This window comes from Eubalaena glacialis, chromosome 20, assembly GCF_028564815.1.
Source record: "Eubalaena glacialis isolate mEubGla1 chromosome 20, mEubGla1.1.hap2.+ XY, whole genome shotgun sequence".
Classification (NCBI taxonomy): Eukaryota; Metazoa; Chordata; class Mammalia; order Artiodactyla; family Balaenidae; genus Eubalaena; species Eubalaena glacialis.
In genome coordinates, this window is record NC_083735.1 from 27,260,431 (window position 1) to 27,266,661 (window position 6,231).

Here is a 6,231-nt window from a genome sequence, read left to right on the forward strand (position 1 = left end):
TTTTGGGATGCGGGGAGGAAGAGGCCACATGGAGAGTTAACTGCTGAAGACAGTTTGTACCAAATTGGTGTACCAATCCTCTCCAACCCTATACCAAGAAGAAAAAAAGAAAAAAGTCTTTCTTGCCACCTCAACAAATGGAACCTAAGGCTTTTTCAACATTTTGTTCTCTTTGGTTAATAAATTCATTTTCTAGAGTAACTGATCCATTTTATCCTTTTTCTCTTGTTCCGTGCCTGGTTGTAAAAAGCAATGTGCTCTAGATTAAGGTTTTAGGGACCACTCTCAGTGATGCTTACAGGGGCAATGAGACATTGGTGAAGCCATTCATCTTTCTGATCTTCAGCTTTTCCTGCTGAAAAATAGGGGGTGGGGATAGGGGGATATGGATCTTCTAGGAACTTAAAATCAAATTTATTGAGTTATTTACATATAACAACATGAACCCGTTTTAAGTATACTGTTCAATGAATTTTGACAAATGCATACATCCATGTAACCACCACTCAAATCAATATAGATCATCCATTACCTCCAAAATGTTCCCTAGGGCTTCTTTGCAGTTGATCTCCATGCTAGTCTCCACCCTAGGCAACTCCTGATTTATTTTCTATCCCTATAAATCAGTTTAGCCTATTTTAGAATTTTGTGCAGTGTATACTCTTTTGTGTTGTCTTCTTTGCTAAGCATACTGTGTCTGAAATTTTATGTGCTGTTGAATGTAACAATAGCTATTCCGCTTTATTTTTAGTATTCTATTGTGTGGAGTGTGTATGGATTTCCAGTGACATGGCTTTTGTGCTAATGTTGTCACATGTGTTTCTTCTACAGACAGTGCTTACCCCACAACATAATGTGATCATTTTTGTTTTTAAATTATGTTTTAAAGGTACTTTAAAAATGAGAAAAGTAACTTTTTATATTTGCCCTCACATTGACCATTTCCCGTGTTTTTCATTCCTTTGTGTAGATCCAAGTTTCCATTTAGTGTCATTTTCCTTCAGCCTGAAGAACTTGCTTTCACATTTCTTATAGGGCAGGTCTACCTATGGCAACTCTTCTCAGCTTTTGGATGTCTGAAAAAATCTTTATCTTCTTTTGGAAGTATATTTTCATTGGCTATACCAGGTGGACAGCCTTTGTTTTGTTTTGTTTTTTTCTGCTATTCTTTCAGCACTTTAAAGATATCATTCCATTTTCTTTTGATTTGCATTTTTCCTAACAGGAACTCAGTGGTAATTCTTTTTTTTTTTTAATTGAACTATAGTTGACTTAAAATATTATATTAGTTTCAAGTTTCAATGTTATATTAGTGATTTGATGTTTTTCTAGATTATACTTTATATAAAATTATTATAAAATATTGGCTATATTCCCTGTGCTGTACATTATGTCTTTATAACATTTATTTTATACCTAGTAGATTGTATCACTTAATCCCTTTCACCTGTCTTGCCTCCCCACCCCTGACCCCTCTGGTAACCACTGGTTTGTATATGTATCTGTGAGTCTGTTTCTGTTTTGTTATATTCATTCATTTGTTTTAATTTTTTAGATCCATATATAAGTGAAAACATACACTATTTGTCTTTCTCTGTCTGACTTATTTCATTAAGCATAATACCCTCTAGGTCCATCCATGTTTTTGCAAATGGCAAAATCTCATTCTTTTTTATGGCTGAATAGTATTCCATTGTGTGTGTGTGTGTGTGTGTGTGTGTGTGTGTGTACATATATATAGAGCATCTTCTTTATCCATTCATCTGTTGATGGACACTTAGGTTTTTTCCATATCTTGGCTATCGAAAATATGCTGCAGTGAATATGGGGATGAATATACCTTTTTTTATTATTATTTATTATTTAATTAATTAATTAATTAATTTTTTGTCTGTGTTGTGTCTTCGTTGCTGCATGCAAGCTTTCTCTAGTTGTGGTGAGTGGGGGCTACTCTTCGTTGTGGTGCACCGGCTTCCCACTGCGGTGGCTTCTCTTTGTTGCGGAGCAGGGTCTCTAGGTGTGTGGGCTTCAGTAGTTGTGTCACATGGGCTCAGTAGTTGTGGCTTGCGGGCTTTAGAGCACAGGCTTAGTAGTTGTGGTGCAGGGGCTTAGTTGCTCCGTGGCATGTGGGATCTTCCCGGACCAGGGCTTGAACCCATGTCTCCTGCATTGGCAGGCAGACTCTTAACCACTGCGCCACCAGGGAAGTACGACTATATCTTTTTGAATTAGTGGGTTTTTTCCAGATAAATACCCAGAAATGGAATTGCTGGATCATATGGTAATTCTATTTTTAATTTCTTGAGGAACCTCCATACTGTTTTCCATAGTGACTGCACAAATTTACATTCTCACCAACACTGTACAAGGGTTTCCTTTTCTCCACATCCTCACCAGTGCTTGTTATCTCTCATCTTTTTGATGATAGGCATTCTGTCAGGTCTGAGGTTTGCATTTCCCTGATTATCAGTGATGTTGGGAATCTTTTCACATGTCTGTTGGCCATCTGTATGTCTTCTTTGGAGAAATGCCTGTTCAGGTCCTCTGCCCATTTTTTTGATGGGGTTGTTTGTTTTTTTGATATTGAGTTGTATGAGTTCTTTATCTAATTTGGTTATTAACCTCTTATCAGACATATCATTTGCAAATATCTTCTCCCATTCAGTAGGTTATCTTTTTGTTTTGTTGATGGCTTCCTTTGCTATGTAAAAGCTTTTAAATTTGATTAGGTTCCATTTGTTTATTTTTGCTTTTGTTTTCCTTGCTTAAGGCGGTAGATCCAAAAAAATATTGCTAAGACCTATGTCAAAGAGTGTACTGCTTATGTTTTTTTTTCTGGTTTTATGGTTTCAGGTCTTACACTTAGGTCTTTAATGCATTTTGAATGCAGTTTTGAATATGGTATGCGAAAATGTTCTAATCTCATTATTTTACATGTAGCTGTTAAGTTTTCCCAACACTGCTTACTGAAGAGACTTTTTCCCATTTTATATTCTGGCATTCTTTGTTGTGGATTAATTGACCACATGTGCATGGGTTTATTTCTGGGCTCTCTATTTTGTTCCATTCATCTATGTGTCTATTATTGTGCCAGTACCATGCTGTTTTGATTACTGTAGTTTATGCAATACAGTCTGATGTTAGGGAGCATGACACCTCCAGCTTTTTTCTTTATTCTCAAGATTGCTTTGGCTATTTGGGGTCTTTTGTGGTTTCATACAAATTTTAAGATCATTTCTTCTAGTTCTGTGGAAAATGCCATTTTGATAGCGATTGCATTAGATCTGTAGATTAATTTGGGCAGTATGGACTTTTTTTTTTAATTATTTGCTTTATTTTTTACTTATTTATTTATTTTTTAAAATTTAATTAATTAATTTATTTATGGCTGTGTTGGGTCTTCGTTTCTGTGCGAGGGCTTTCTCTAGTTGTGGCAAGTGGGGGCCACTCTTCATCGCGGTGCGCGGGCCTCTCTTGTTGCAGAGCACAGGCTCCAGACGTGCAGACTCAGCAATTGTGGCTCACGGGCCTAGTCGCTCCGTGGCATGTGGGATCTTCCCAGACCAGGGCTCGAACCTGTGTCCCCTGCATTGGCAGGCAGATTCTCAACAACTGCACCACCAGGGAAGCCCAGTATGGACATTTTAAAAATATTAATTCTTCCAAACCATGAACACGGGATGTCTGTCCATTTATTTTTATCATCTTCAATTTTCTTCACCAATGTCTTATGATCTTTCACCTCCTTGGTTAAATTTATTTCTAGGTATTTTATTCTTTTTGATGTAACATTAAATGGTATTGTTTTCTTGCTTTTTCTTTCTGATAGGAATCTTTACGATTTTCCCTGTATAGTATCATGTCACCTGCAAATAGTGACAGTTGTACTTATTCCCTTCCAACTTGGAGGCCTTTTATTTCTTTTTCTTGTCTGACTGCAGTGGCTAGGACTTCCAGTACTATGTTGAACAGAAACGGTGAGAGTGGGCCTCCTTGTCTTGTTCCTAACCTTAGAGGAAATGCTTTCCACTTGTCATTGTTGGGTACAATGTTAGCTGTGGGTTTGTCATAAATGGCCTTTATTATGTTGAGATATCTTGCCTCTATCCCAACTTTGTTGGGAGTTTTTATCATGAATGGATGTTGAATTTTGTCACATGCTTTTTCTGCATCTATTGAGATGTGGTTCTTTGCTCTGCTTCATGTAGTTTCACTCAACACATGCACAGCTTAGTACTCAGCCACAGACTTATGGGGACCCCTAGGCAGTTTTCTGGGTCTCTTTCTCTGAATACCTTCCTTCTTGTCAGTACCATGGCCCACAGATTTCAGCTGCCTCAGTGTCCTTGGACCCCCATCTTCATTTCATCAAATCCAGGAGACGGTTGTGCTCTGTCTGGTCTTCCCTTCCCTGAGTTACAGAATGGAAAGTTCCTCTTGAGAGAAAGCTGCGGTGATTGTAGGACTTACCTTGTCTGTTTTTATTCTTTCAAGGATCACCATTCTGTGCTGCATGTTGTCCAATGTCTGAAAACTCTTGTTTCATATATTTTGTCCAATTTTGAAGTTGTTTACAGTGAGAGAGAAAATCTGGTAATAGTTACTCCATCACGGTCAGAAGCAGAAACTTTCCTAATCCTTGTATCTCCAAATTTCACCACCTCCAGACATAATCGTATCTTATTAGACTTCATAACCTGAAAAATTCTTTTTTATGTTCATATGTCAGAAATGAAAACAAATACAAACACAAAGTCTCAAGCTTCTCGAATGAACCAACAAATGGTAACTTTTGGTGTTTCTCAGCATCCTTTCTCCCCTAGTTCTTTCTATTTACAGACTTGTATATATTTTTTCCTCTAGTGGCCCATTAAGATCTATGTCTGTCACTATAAAACTCTTAGAGGAAAACATAGGCAGAACACTCTATGACATAAATCACAGCAAGATCCTTTTTCACCCACCTCCTAGAGAAATGGAAATAAAACCAAAAATAAACAAATGAGACCTAATGAAACTTAAAAGCTTTTGCACAGCAAAGGAAACCATAAACAAGACAAAAAGACAACCCTCAGAATGGGAGAAAAATATTTGCTAACGAAGCAACTGACAAAGGATTAATCTCCAAAATATACATGCAGCTCATGCAGCTCAATATCAAAAAAACAAACAACCCAATCCAAAAATGGGCAGAAGACCTAAATAGACATTTCTCCAAAGAAGATATACAGATTGCCAACAAACACATGAAAGGATGCTCAACATCCCTAATCATTAGAGAAATGCAAATCAAAACTACAATGAGGTTATCACCTCACACCAGTTAGAATGGGCTTCATCAGAAAATCTACAAACAATAAATGCTGGAGAGGGTGTGGAGAAAAGGGAACCCTCTTGCACTGTTGGTGGGAATGTAAATTGAGACAGCCACTATGGAGAACAGTATGGAGGTTCCTTAAAAAACTAAAAATAGAACTACCATATGACCCAGCAATCCCACTACTGGGCATATACCCTGAGAAAACCATAATTCAAAAAGAGTCATGTACCACAATGTTCACTGCAGCTCTATTTACAATAGCCAGGACATTGAAGCAACCTAAGTTTCCATCGACAGATGAATGGATAAAGAAGATGTGGCACATATGTACAATGGAATGTTACTCAGCCATAAAAAGAAACGAAATTGAGTTATTCGTAGTGAGGTGGATGGACCTAGAGACTGTCATACAGAGTGAAGTAAGTCAGAAAGAGAAAAACAAGTACCGTATGCTAACACATATATATGGAATCTAAAAAAAAAAAAAAGGTTCTGAAGAACCTAGGGGTAGGACAGGAATAAAGACGCAGACATAGAGAATGGACTTGAGGACATGGGGAAGGGGAAGGGTAAGCTGGGATGAAGTGAGAGTGGCATGGACATATATACACTACCAAATGTAAAATAGATAGCTAGTGGGAAGCAGCTGCATAGCACAGGGAGATCAGCTCGATGCTTTGTGACCACCTATTCGGGTGGGATAGGGAGGGTGGGAGGGAGACGCAAAAAGGAGGGGCTATGGGGATATATGTATACATATAGCTGATTCACTTTGTTATACAGCAGAAACTAACACACCATTGTAAAGCAATAATACTCCAATAAAGGTGTTTAAAAAAAATCTATGTCTGTATTTCTGTTATCCATATCTATATTTGTACCTATGTTTGTTTCTGTTTTTGTATTTCTAT